Raw genomic sequence first — 13388 nt, 5'->3', positions numbered from 1 at the left:
GCAATAAAGGTGCACTCATCCCAAGAGGACCCAAGGCCCTGCCAGCTGTCCCTGCTTCATGGACTCTTTGACCCAAAAGAGGAAGTTTGCTGGGCTGGGAAGCACCCTGAGTCACGTCTCAGTGTCATCCAGGTAACAGGAGCACATACTATTGTCCCTCCTGCCTCATTCTCCACCTCCCTCTGTCTCAAGGATCATGGACGCCTGGGGCTTCTTTAATGTCGCTGTAAACTTTGGTGATTATGTGGTTATTTTCTTCCCATTTTCCCTTTTTTGATACAGATAGCAGAAATAAACTGCTTTTGCCTTCTACCTTGCTTCTTGCTATTTTTATGAGTTTGAGATCGTCTTGCTAAGTAATTTTCCCTCATCCTTCCCTGTGAGATTTCAGGAAGGCAGCATATATAGTTCTCTGAAGTTCATGAAGTGTTCCCCATTAGATTGCTTGCCCCTTAAAAGCCTGTGGAAGTTTGGCCTTTCTTGTCCTCAGCACTCCCCACATTACCTTGAACTGTGTAAATTTCCGTTCCAATGTTCCCTAATGTCCTATGTAAACATTCTGATTAAACTCTCTCAAGCCTCAGTGTTTGCTTGTGGAGTTTTTTTGCAAGGCAGTGGAGTTAAGTGGCTTGCCCAGGGCCACACAGCTAAGTAAATACTAAACTTCTGAGTCTGGATTTGAACCCAGGTACTCCTGACTCCAGGGCCACTCTGCCACCTAGCCACCCGACCTCAGTGTTTTCTGAGCAACGATTTTGTTTAGGGTTCCCCAGGTGTCACCCTTCCTGATAAGCTCAGATGCTAAAGTTGGACATTGTTCTTCATTATACAAGCCCGAAATGAATATCTTTGAGACAAATGACAGTGTTTCAGACTCTGACTCATCAGACCGGTAGGATTTTGGAATTCTCTGCAAAAGGTTGGGCACAAATAGTCCATGTGAACACCTGGGCTGTGTACTATAAACTTAAGGATGTCAGCTTTCCTTTGAGCTGCTTCAAATCTTCCTTCCTCATACAGTGCAGCAACCTCCCTGATGAGGGCAGGCCATGCTGGATGGCCTTGTGCCAGGGTCTCCAGTTCTGCACAGCCAACACTAAGCTTCTCCCCAGTCAGCCCGAGTCCTATCTGGTTACTATACCCAGATGGCTCTGGAGGAGAAACTGAGGCCGGTCAAGTAGCACAGGACTCCCCTCACTCCTGTCCACTCTGCCTGCACCTCGTGCGTCACCTGCCTCACGTCATGGTCTTCTACCTACGAAAAGGATAAACGTTGCCGCATTACTACTGTGGCTCACTGGGTGACTTTCCCCATGGGTTTAGGATCCGGTGTCCATCGACCTGAGTGTGAAAAAATATTTTGGTCATATATGGGTTGCCGTTTATTCATCTCTATTTTAATTGTTTCAAAATACAGTTCTGAGAAGAGGCTTGTCAAGGCTGGCAAAAGGACTGGGGTCCATGAACCGAACCTGTGTGAGAGCTCCTGCCAGTTCAGAGTGCTGGAACTTGGAGGCACAAAGCCCTGAGTTCAAATCCCATCTTTTCACTGAACATGAGGAATAATTGACTCAGGCTAGGCAAGTCACTTCATTTGCCTGCTCCAGTTTCCTCTGTTAAATGGGTAAAACTATAGTGCCTTACCTCCCAGAATTTGGGTGAGAAACAAATGGGATAATCAGCATAAAACACTTAACAGATACTTAAATCATTGAGGTAATATTAATTTTAAAATTGATAAATTGAATTAATCCTCAAGCTCTAGCACTACATTCTATGCTGAGGAGAAAAGACAAGAGAAAATCATCAGAAACTTGTGATTATTGGAAGCTTACTTTCTATTTGTTAAATCCTGGGAATAAACAAATATTGGGGAAGGCAACCACCGTCCCCACCCCACACCCCACACCCAGTCTTTAGAAAGACAAAAACTTGTGAAAGTCCCTTCCAGTGGATGTAACTCTCTAATTCAGGAAGAAAATGTGTCCACCATTCAGTCAAAAGTAAGTAAGTATCTATGGATCTGTACAAGACTGGTGGTAGTCATTTAGGAGAAAAACACAAAAGTACTCCCACCGACCCCCACCCCCAGGACATTTCATAAAGCTTGGAAGGTGTTAGAGTTGCTTCTTCTCTTTAGTGGAGGGACTTTCACCAACTGAATCAGGTCTTTGAGAACAAAATAAAACTCGGATTAGGTGAGTAAGGTTGGTTAGAGACAGGTCTGATCCATCATCTCTGCAATCACTCACTCAAGAAGCTTAGATTGAGCTTGGTTGTTGGTTGCTGGATGAGTCGCTGTCCTTGGTGCTGGAAGAGGACCAAATCGAAATTACTATGCTAGAGGCAAATGACAGTGTATCCCACAGTGACTGATCAGACCCATGAAAGCTCCCAAGTCTCTACCACAGGTCAGACACTGGGTTTGTGTTAATACCTGAAGTGTGAACATGTGGTGAAGAAGGATGGGGCGGGGGGAGTGAGGGAAAGAGAGAAAGGGGAGGGGAAAGGAGAGAATGGGGTGGAAGTTAGGAGAGTTAAGAAGCTGGGGGTCTGTGGGACTGAATGAGACTCTCTCAGAGACTTGACCATCTCTGACTTGGAGCTGCCTAACTCTGAGAGGAAAGACTTCAAGAGTGGCACCGGTGGAGGCCTAGAGTGGCCAGTGGTCTTCCTAGGCAGTTCTGTCCTGGTGATCAGCTAGAACTAAGCCATCAATCTTCATTTCCTATAGCCCAGGCAGGCAGGTTCATCCTCACAGAAGACTTGCCATGATTCTGGAGGACCTCATTACCAATGCCATGGTTGGGCCCTATACCCCTTGGCAGGACTTGGATACTGATCAATGCTGGAGCCAGAGGTGCCAGGACTTTGCTTTTGGCAAAGTCCTGAGTGAAGGAGCAGTCAGCACTCTGCTCTTGGGCAGGGAGGTGGCCACATCCTGAGAGTGCCATTAAAATGCTGGAGAAAAAGAAAATCATTGAAGAGAAGGAACAATATGTTGCCAGCAAGCTGGTCATCATGGTGCACTTGTACCACCTCCTTCTGTGTCAAGCTTCACTGTACTTTTCAGGACAAGAAGAAACTGCATTTTGTCCTCAACTATGCCAAAAAATGAAGATATGCAAAGATTTGTTGAGAAGGTGGGTTGCTAGGATGAGCCCTGTGGCCTCTTTTATTCTGCAGAGATAGTGTCAGCTCTGGAATATCTGCACAGCCAGGGATATTATTCACAGGGACCTCAAACCCAAAAACATCCCTTTGAATGGTGACATGCCCATTTAAATTGCAGATTTTGGAGTAGTCAAAAAATTGCCCCCTTGTGGTAAGCAAGCCAAGGTGAACCATTTCGAGACCCCCTCTATTATGTGTCCCAGGAAGTCCTCCTGAAGAGAGGGGCCTGTAAAACATCAGACCTGTGAGCTCTGGGGGGAGCATGATCTACAAGCTGCTAACAGGGCTGTCCCCTTTCCAAACTCCAAATATATATCTTTCATTCAATAAGATTGCCAAGCTAGAATATATCTTCTCAGAATATTCCTTCCCAAAGGCAAAAGACCTCACGAAAAAGCTTCTAGTTTTTTTAGAGTCCACAAATCAGTTAGACTATGAAGAAATGGGTGGCTCTGGAGCCTTGAAGATCCACCCAATCTTTCAAAACATCACCTAGGACAATCTGCATCTTCATTCTCCTCTTTGAGTCACTGGATCCTTAGGCTTTTCATCTAAATGCCTTGGGAAATTTTGATATTCTCCAGAGCCCGTGTCCACCTTCATCTTCTTCCTGTGGCTTGGCTCCAACAAAATCAAGCTCAAGCCAGCCTTCCACTGCTGGTGTGGAGGGCAACATTTATTAACTGGATGAAAGTTCTTTGGAGTTGGACCAAGACTTCTCTGAAGAGAATAGACTCTTACTGGAGAAGCAGGCTCATAGGAACCCTTGGCATCACTTTATAGACAATCCTTTATTCCTGAAAATGAACCATCAGAAGGGTTTTTTTGACTGGAAGGGCCTGTTTCCCAGGAAGGACAGGTTTGCCCACCATCATGAATTGCTTCTCACAGAAGGACCTCCCCTTTATTATGTAGATCCCATCAAAAAATGTTCAGAAAAGAGAAATCTCTTGTTCCCTATCCTTTGTGACTAGAAGCCAAGGATTTAGGAACTTTCTTATTCACACACACCTAAAAAGACCTATTACCTGATATACCCAAGGGGGAACACTCATAAGTGGTGCCAGAAGAGCCAGGATGTTTCTTTTTTTTTGTATTTTCAATTTTGTTTATACCTTGAAAAAATATAAATCAAACAAAACTTAGCAATTCAATGACACAACAAAAAATTGAGAAAAAATTTAAAATTTCAAAATTGGAAGAATGTATGCATATGTAATGTGCAATAGATCTGAAATACAGAATTACAATAAGTAATCTAAGAATCATCAAATTCCAGACAGAATAAGAAAATTTTTAAAAGCTTTGAATTTTATGTTTTGAGAATTTATAATAGAAAAATTTTCAGAAGTATTGGAATCAGAAGTATAGAGAAGACCCACAGCTACCATAACTCCATGAACAGTAGAATATGAAATCACTGATAGGAAAAGAACTAAGGGAAAAGGAAATTTGTTAACAAAAGAACAAGGATTCTGGAGGACATGATGGAAGGGGAACAGAGAACCTGACAGATACTTCAGAGGGTGGGAAGTCAGGACTGAAGAGGAGAGAGATGAAGGGACAAGGAGAAGTTATAGAGGATGGAGTTGTTAACCTCAGAAAGATGGCACTTCTGAACCATAGAGATCAGAGGAAGCAAGAGGTAGAAACATGTGAGCCAGAGCAAAGCAGATTTACTAGTCGATGGCAGTATACAGTTGATCAGAGGAGGGGACAGGAAGATGAGATGGTGAAGTACATTGGGGTTATTGGAAGGGGCACACAGTGAAGGGGACCTCTAATGAACTTGTAGAGGGAGGCAGGGGGCCTTGATTTCCCTTAGTCAAGTGGTGAAGAAGGGGATAGTCAGAGCACAATTTTGGTAGATGCTAATGTTGGTGAAGGGAAAGGGAATGCAGGAGACCTGAGAGGAAGGATGCTTCTAAACCTAGGCAACTTGTTGCACAGGGTGACAAGACTTCTACTCTAAAGCAAAGCTCACCATCATCTCCAAAGACCTGAGGTTAGGACTATGAACCCTCTTCCAAATTAAGCTGGTAGGAAACATTATCATCATCAAAATTCAATATCTCTCCAGCATCCTTTCATCTTTGTGGCATCCTCATCTGATGTATGCTCAGCTGAATTTTAGAATGTTGGTCCCAGTGTCCTGAGTCCTGTATCTGAAGATCAAACCTTCTGTTCAGCTCTGGCCATTCCAAAAGGAACATCTGAAATTCCCCTGGATCATTGAAAGTCCATCTTTTTCCCTGGAAGAGGACATTCAGCCTTGCTGGGTAGTTCATTCTTGGCTGTATTCTAAGCTCTTTTGCCTTCCGATATATTGTATTCCAAGCCCTACGAGCTTCCAATGTAGCTGCCGCTAAGTCCTGTGTGATCCTGACTGCAGCTCCACGATATTTGAACTGTGTCCTTCTGGCTGCTTGTAATATTTTCTCTTTGACTTGGGAGTTCTGGAACTTGGCTATAATATTTCTAGGGGCTGGTTTTTGGGATCTCTTTCTCTGGGGGATCGGTGGATTCTCTCCATTTCTATTTTGCCCTCTGCTTCTAGAATATCAGGGCAATTTTCCTGTAGTAATTCTTTGAAAATGATGTCAAGGCTCTTTTCCTGATCATGACTTTCAGGTATTCCAATAATTTTTAAATTATCTTTCCTAAGTCTGTTTTCCATATCAGTTGTTTTTTCAATGAGCTATTTCACATTTTCTTCTAATTTTTCATTTTTTTTTGTTTTGAAGTATTGATTCCTGATTTCTGTCAAATTCATCAATCTCCCTGAATTCTATTCTTTGTCTGAAGGATTTGTTCTACTCAGAGAGTTTTCTTATCTCTTTTTCCATCTGGCCAACTTTGCTTTTTAAAGCATTCTTCTCCTCAATAACTTTTTGAACTATTTTATCCATTTGACCTAAGCTGGTTTTTAGCATGCTATTTTCTTCAGCATTGTTTTGGATTTCCTTGACTAAGCTGCTGACTTCATTGTCATGTTTTTCCTGCATCTCTCTCCTTTCTTTTCCCAGTTTTTCTTCCAACTCCCTCATTTGATTTTTGAAGTCTTTTTTGAGCTCTGTCATAGCCTGAGCCCAATTTCTGTTTTACTTGGAGTCTTTAGATGTAGGAGCTTGTGCTTCCTCATCTTCAGACTGAGTATTTTGATCCTTCTTGGGCTCATTTGCAAAATATTTCTCAATAGTCTTCCTTTTGTTTCTTTGCTTGCTCATTTTCCCAGCCTGGGCCTGGTTTGGGGGTACTCCTGAGCTTTTGGAACACTCCCACAAGGGTCTCAGTGTGTGAGGCTCTCTCCTCCCTCCTGGTCTGTGAATAAGCGCCCCCCTCTGCCATGGGCCGAGGTGGGGGGAGTCCCTGCTGTTCTATGGGGGAGCCTATACTGGGATCAGGATCTGAATGTGGTCAGAGCCCCAGAGTCCTGTTCCAGGGGCAGAGGACAGAGCTCTGCAGTCTCTCTTCACTCCCCTCCCTCAACTCAATGGGCTCATGCCCTGGGGGCTCCTGCTTACTGCCTCCGCCTGCTTCTGTTTCCTGGATCAGGGCTGGGGAAAGACCATGCTGCTTGCTGCGTGCCCTGAGGGCTCGCTCTGGCAGAGGTCCCCCGCTGTTCCCCCACTTTGTGCCCAGTGCTCCTCCAGGTGCAGCTCAGGAGACTCCTGAGATGCTGTGAACCGTGGCTCCCAGTGCCCTGGGGCTGCCTCCAGGAGGCTGAAGTTCTTTGCCTCTGGGGGGGCCACCCCTCTGGCAGGCTGCCTCTCCTATCCAGGGGAGCAGAGCCTTTCTGCTCTTTTCCAAGTTACCTTGAGTAGGAGAACTGCCTCATTGGGTCCCTTTGTGGGTTCTGTCTCTCGAAAGTTTAGTTAGAGTCCTTATCAGAGAGCTCCTAAGACTCGATCCCTTCTTGTCGCCATCTTGGCTCCGCCTCCAGGATGTTTCTTGAGGCATATTCTGATACTATCCCTGAGTGCTGTCTAGGCAATCTCATATCAGCAGGACCCAGGGCCCTAGCAGCTGCTCTCTGCCTCATAGGCTCTTTGACCCAAAAGAAAAAACTTGGATTTCCAACTCTGCTTAAACATTCACCCTGGATTATATCTGAGTCCTATCCATGTAACAGGGGGATATGCTATTGCCCCTCTTGCCTCATTCTTCACCTCCCTCTATCTCAATAATCTTTGAAGCCTGGGGTTTTTTAACCTAAGCTTGGTTTTTATTTTGTTCCTGTTCCACTTTTATACATACATACATACATACATATATATATATATATATATATACATATATATATATATACATACACAGAGAGAGAGAGAGAGAGAGAGAGAGAGAGATCTATTTAAATGAATTAATCATCTCTGTCTTCTATCTTGCTTCTTACTATTTTAAAAGTCTGAGATGGTATTGCTAAATTATCTCCCCTCATACTTCTTCATAAGATTTCATGAATGCATTTATACCAGTGTATATAATTTTTTTGACATTGGCAAAGTGCTCTTCATTAGATTGCTAGTCCCTGAAAAGCTTGTACAAGTTTGACCTTTCCCATATTCTCAGCACTTACCACAGTCCCTTTAAAAAAGTAAATAATTTAAAATGCAGGTGCTACAAGTCAGGAGGATCTGAGTTCCAATATGACCTCAGACATCATAATTACATAGGTGTGAGACCTTGGGCAAATCATCTAACCCACTACTTTAAAAAAAAAGTTCCTGATTTAGTGTGCATATATTCTCATTTAAGTCTTTTAAACTTCAGGGAGGGATGTCAAGGGAGCAAGATGCCCATTTGAGGGTTCCCTAAGTACTAGTCTTTCTGCTAAGCTCTGATGTGCCAAACAGTTGCAAAAACAAAACAAAAAACACTACAGTCTCTGCCTTCCTAGACTTTCTGTTCTGAGAGGGGAGGGAGGAACTTACATTGGGGATTAGAAGCTAAACCAATAGATTTGAGGCTGTGCCCACGAAGGGGTTCGCCTTGGCTTGCTTACCAAAGAGGGGCAATTTTTTGGCTCATCCAAAGTCTGCAATGTAAATGTGCATGTCACCATTGGTTTCAAGCTAAGACCCACTCCAGGGCTGGATCTATGATCTTATGAGTCAGAGACTAGATATAAGTCTTCCTCATTCATAGTGTCATAGATTTAGAGCTAGAAGTAGGGACATGCTGGAGCCAATTCCTACCATTTCTCAGGAACATTGGGATTGATAAGTTTTCAGAGTGAGCACTTAGAAATCAGAAACTGAAGCATTAATTAAACTTCAAGCATTGATTCTTCCCTTTTCCCCTCTCTCAGCCTTCCAAAAGCAGGAATTGATCCTGAAGTTTCAATGTTTTAAACACAACAAACACTTTCTGGTCATGTGGTCACTAGTAGCAGAGTGGGAATGAGAAACCAGGGCCTTGCTTGCCACATACTGTTCACAATGACCAAGGACCTCAAAGTGCTTTCTCCCTATGACCATTCCAACTCCCCACTGGTCAGAGATCTTGACATCACCTTGTACTGCTTTGAAATCTAGTTTTTATTTATTATCTTCTCCTGCCAGGTGGTCCTCAGAATCTTCCTAAGGCAATTTAAATGGAAGCTATTCAGTTTCCTGGCATGGTGCTGGTAGACTGTCTAGACATACAGCAATGAGGTCAGCTCGATGACTCTGCAGACCTTCAGTGAGGCAGTCAATCTAATACCTCTTCTCTCCCACTATTTCTTTTGGAGCCAGCCAAATACTTTTGCATAGACTGCCCCCTATGCAGGATTATTATGTTTCTTCCTCATCTCCACTCTCAGAATCTTTAACTTCCTTCAATATTGAATTCAGGTGCCACTTCCAACATGAGACCTTTCACAATCCTCCAGACTATTAGTGCTTTTTTCTCAAATTATATTTTCTTCATTTTCCTGTTTAAATGACCTATGCTCCTTATAGAATTCAAGTTTCCTTTTTTTATAGTTTTTTTGCAAGACAAATGGGGTTAAGTAACTTGCCCAAGGTCAAACAGCTAGGTAATTATTAACTGTCTGAGGTCAGATTTGAACTGTGGTACTCCTGACTCTAGGGCCAATGCTCTATCCACTGCACCACCTAACTGCCCCAGAATTCAAGTTTCTTAAGGGGAGGGGGGAATGATTTTGCTTTTGTCATCCTACAGAACTTAGCCTAGGCACAAAATAAGAGTTTAATACATTTTCATTGAATATGTGGATGCATGGATGGATGAATGGATGATGGTTGCAATGCAGATATATAGATGTAGCTATAGATATGCTGAGAAAAGGAAAGGTAACTAGAGAAGCAGGCTCTAGCAGCTGGGGAATGGGGAATATGGTGGGGAAGAAACTAGGAAACAACTCCTAGAGGGACTTGAGTTGAGTGTCGAAGGAAGCCAGTGATTGGAAGAGGTTCAGGTGAGAAGGAGGGCTTTCCAAGCATGGGACAGCCAGGACATATGTATAAGGGTATGAGATGGAACATCACATATAACAAGTAGAGAGACCCAACCTGGATAGACTATAGTGTATGTGAAGGGGAGTAAAGTAAAAGAAAAGTGAAAAGACAGGAAAAAGGTTATATCTGGTATTCAATGCCAAACAGAGTAATTTGCACTTACTCCTTTGGGTAAGTAAGTGGAATTCATTGAATTGGAAGACACATGATCATATCTACACTTTGGCAACTACCTGAAAAATGAGGTAGAGAAAGGAATCATTGGATGCACAGAGGCTAACATTTCTGCAGAGTAAACTTAAAAAATAGAACCACATGGCCTTTCCCTTCCCAGACCACTGCAACCTATGATGCTGTTTCTTTCCAATTGAATATATCTCTGAATTTATATTCTATAGGTTCGTCAATTTAAAGCTTAAAAGGACCTCAGAAAATAACTTCATAAAAACAAAAGATCATAGATTTTGAATAGGAAGATACTTTTAAGGTTATTTTATCCAATATCCCCAGAAATAATTCAAAATACCCACAAAACACTAAATTCCAGGGAAGGGAAGTGATTTGCCAAGACCAACCCAGTAAGAAGTAGCAACATTGGGATTTAAACATAGGTCCTTAATGGGGGGGGGGGGGGTGTAAACCCTCAAGGAACCTAATTAGATATCTATTAGATGACTACCTTCTTACATTACTTTTCCAAACATTTTTGTTACTACCATAATGAAAAGAATGTATGAAAGGTCACTAGAGATCGTGTTTACATACATATGTAGACAGGGAGGGAGAGATTCACTTTAATTTGATGTTTTGATGAATCTCTAAGATAATAATGACATTGTTGCTGCTAATAATCATAATAATTCATTTTTATGTAGGAATTCTTTTAGGTTTTTGCAAGGCAATGGGGCTAAGGGGCTTGTCCAAAACCACACAGCTAGATAATTATTAAGTGTCTGAGGCCAGATTTGAACTCAAGTACTCCTGACTCCAGGGCCAGAGCCCTATCCACTGCACCACCTAGCTGTCCTTTATGTAGGAATTTTTAAGGGGTGAAAAGCATTTTATGGGTTTTACCTCATTTGATTCTCACAATAACCCTATTAGCCAAGAGCAACTATTATTCTCATTTTACAGATAAGGAAGCTGAGGTCTAGAATGGTGAGACTTGCCCAGAGTTACACACTTAGTATGAGGCAGAATTTGATCCTGGGTTCTCCTGAGTCCCAGTGGAGCATCCTAGCTATACTACCTGCACCAATGCTGATATAATCATTCCCTTGACTATTTGTCTTTTCTCCATAGTGCTGTCCCATGGAGAGAGTGTCTCATCTATTTCTTTCAATGACTTGGAGGTACCATGTCACTCTTGGGCTATCCATCTGTTATTCTTCTCTCAAAGTCAGGTTCTCCATGATCCCTCTAACCTAACATCCCACATACAAGTCATTTTGGTAACATTGGTACATGCTGTTGTACCCACTCCACATCTTTCCATTGCCTTCTGAGTCACTTGATAACAAAATTACAACTTTTTTCTAGCAGCAATGAAGGATATTTTTTCCCTTTGGCCATATTGGAAAACTCACCCATGTCATTGATCTCTCAAACAAAACTATACTCAGTTTAATGGAAAATCATGAACATGGGATTCATTTTCCGTTTTTTTATTTTTGTGGGTTTTTTTATATTTAGGTGTTTTTTTTGCAAGGTAATGGGGTTCGGTGGCTTGCCCAAGGCCACACAGCTGGATTCATCTTCCAGCACTAACAATAGCAATATAACCAAGGTCAATTCATTTTACTTCATGAATTTTCGTTTCTTACTCTTTAAAATGAGTATAGTAAAAGTTATACTCAGAATTCCTTGTTCTCAGATTGCTCTCTTGGGGGGGCGGGGATAGTAGGTGGGAAGGAGGGGCATCTTCTTTGCTGAGAAATATGTGTTTTCCTTGGAAAAGTTCACTATCACTCTCCCTCTCTCCCTGCAGTTCACCTTATAACATTCTGTCAGCCTACACCACCAGGTGGCACTGCTGTTACCCCAAAGGTCCCATGGCTGTATAACCCTTTTCCTAATCCTATACTTCACACCTAATTCCCTTGGGGGCAAGGTCAGACAATGCCTTCTCTAAAGCCTTGCATGGATCCCATTTCTCACCTAACTCAACTATTTTTGCTAGTTGGTCAAAAAAAAATCATAGGATCACAGACTTAGGATTTTAATGGATATTGGATGCTATATTATATTCCCCTTCTTTTAGATGAAAAAACTGAGATGCGGAGAGAGTTACATGATGTGCCCAAGTTCTTACTGTGAGCCAGATGCTGACATAGATGCTGGGAATACAAATGGAAAACCAAGATAGCGCTTGCCCTCAGGACTTACATTCTACTAGATATATGTTGAAAGATACAGAAATGTACAATTTCTCTTACAATACTCATTTTTTGTCATATATGTATATATTCGTTTCTTTGTGTTAGTTTGAGGATAAGCTTCAAAAGGAAAAAAAATTTTAAGTAAACAAGGGATGTGTAAGTATTAGAATCAGAATTTGAACCCAGGGCAGCTAGGTGGCACAGTGGATAAAGCACCGGCCCTGGAGTCAGGAGTACCTAGGTTCAAATCTGGCCTCAGACATTTAATAATTACCCAGCTGTGTGGCCTTGGGCAAGCCACTTAACCCCATTTGCCCTGCAAAAAAACCTTAAAAAAAAAGGATTTGAACCCAACGTGACTGTGATTATCATATCCTTTAACAATATTTCCTAGAATTACAGCAGTCATTGAAGTCAAGAGCACCAATCAATGATATGAAGAATCCACCTTCTTCCCCTTTATAAAAATCATGACATTTGCCATTTTCTATTCAGCTCTCCCACTCTCCACATTCATTTTCCAAAGATTCCCAAATTCCAACCAGCAATCATATGAATTGTTGCAGTGCCTCACATTGTTTCTGGGCTTGAGGACTTGAGCTGACTGAAGCATCTCCTTGATCTTAACTTCCAATTTGGGTTCTCCCCTCCACTTTACTGTCAGTCCCACAAAATCAAAATAAGAGTCAAATGATTCTACCTTCTCTCCTACATCCATTTTTCCATTGAGAATGAGATGACTGGTTTAAATTTTATTCTCACTGTGTTATAAATGAGGAAAAAAGTTTCTAAATGAGAAATAAAATGGCATATAGCTACCACTGTTTCTCACCAGGCTTTCAAGGTGAGACCCAATCCCTTGCACTCCCATTCTGTAGAATGTGGTTACAGGCAAGGGGGAGCTCTCTGGTCAACCCAAGGACTGACCTCATCCTTTTGGCTTCATTCATATTAACTCTAAATAAGGAAAGGAATGACCAAAATAACCTCAGAAACAGAACAAAATGACCACTTCAAGCATCAGTGACCAAAGACTCAAGAAGGTATTTTAATTTGGTTCAAGCCTGAGGTCTCCTGGGAGGTAACAAATAGTGTGGAAAGTCCTTCCATTAATTCAGACAAATGACTGCTCAATAACTAACAGTCCTAGAGAATCTCCTTGAGGACCCTGGGAAGGTGTGATGTGCCCAGATTCCCATGGTCAGAGGCTGAACTTGAACTCCATACCTGGTCCTCTAGATAGTAGCCCACACTGCCTCAGATACATAACACTGTTGTTGGTCTTCTGGGAAGGGGCAGGACCAAGACCAGTTGTTGTTGGGGATTTTTCTTAAATAATCCTGTAATCACAGGGTTAAAAGACATATTGGAGGCC

This window comes from Macrotis lagotis, chromosome 5, assembly GCF_037893015.1.
Source record: "Macrotis lagotis isolate mMagLag1 chromosome 5, bilby.v1.9.chrom.fasta, whole genome shotgun sequence".
Classification (NCBI taxonomy): Eukaryota; Metazoa; Chordata; class Mammalia; order Peramelemorphia; family Peramelidae; genus Macrotis; species Macrotis lagotis.
This window is presented reverse-complemented; position numbering follows the sequence as displayed.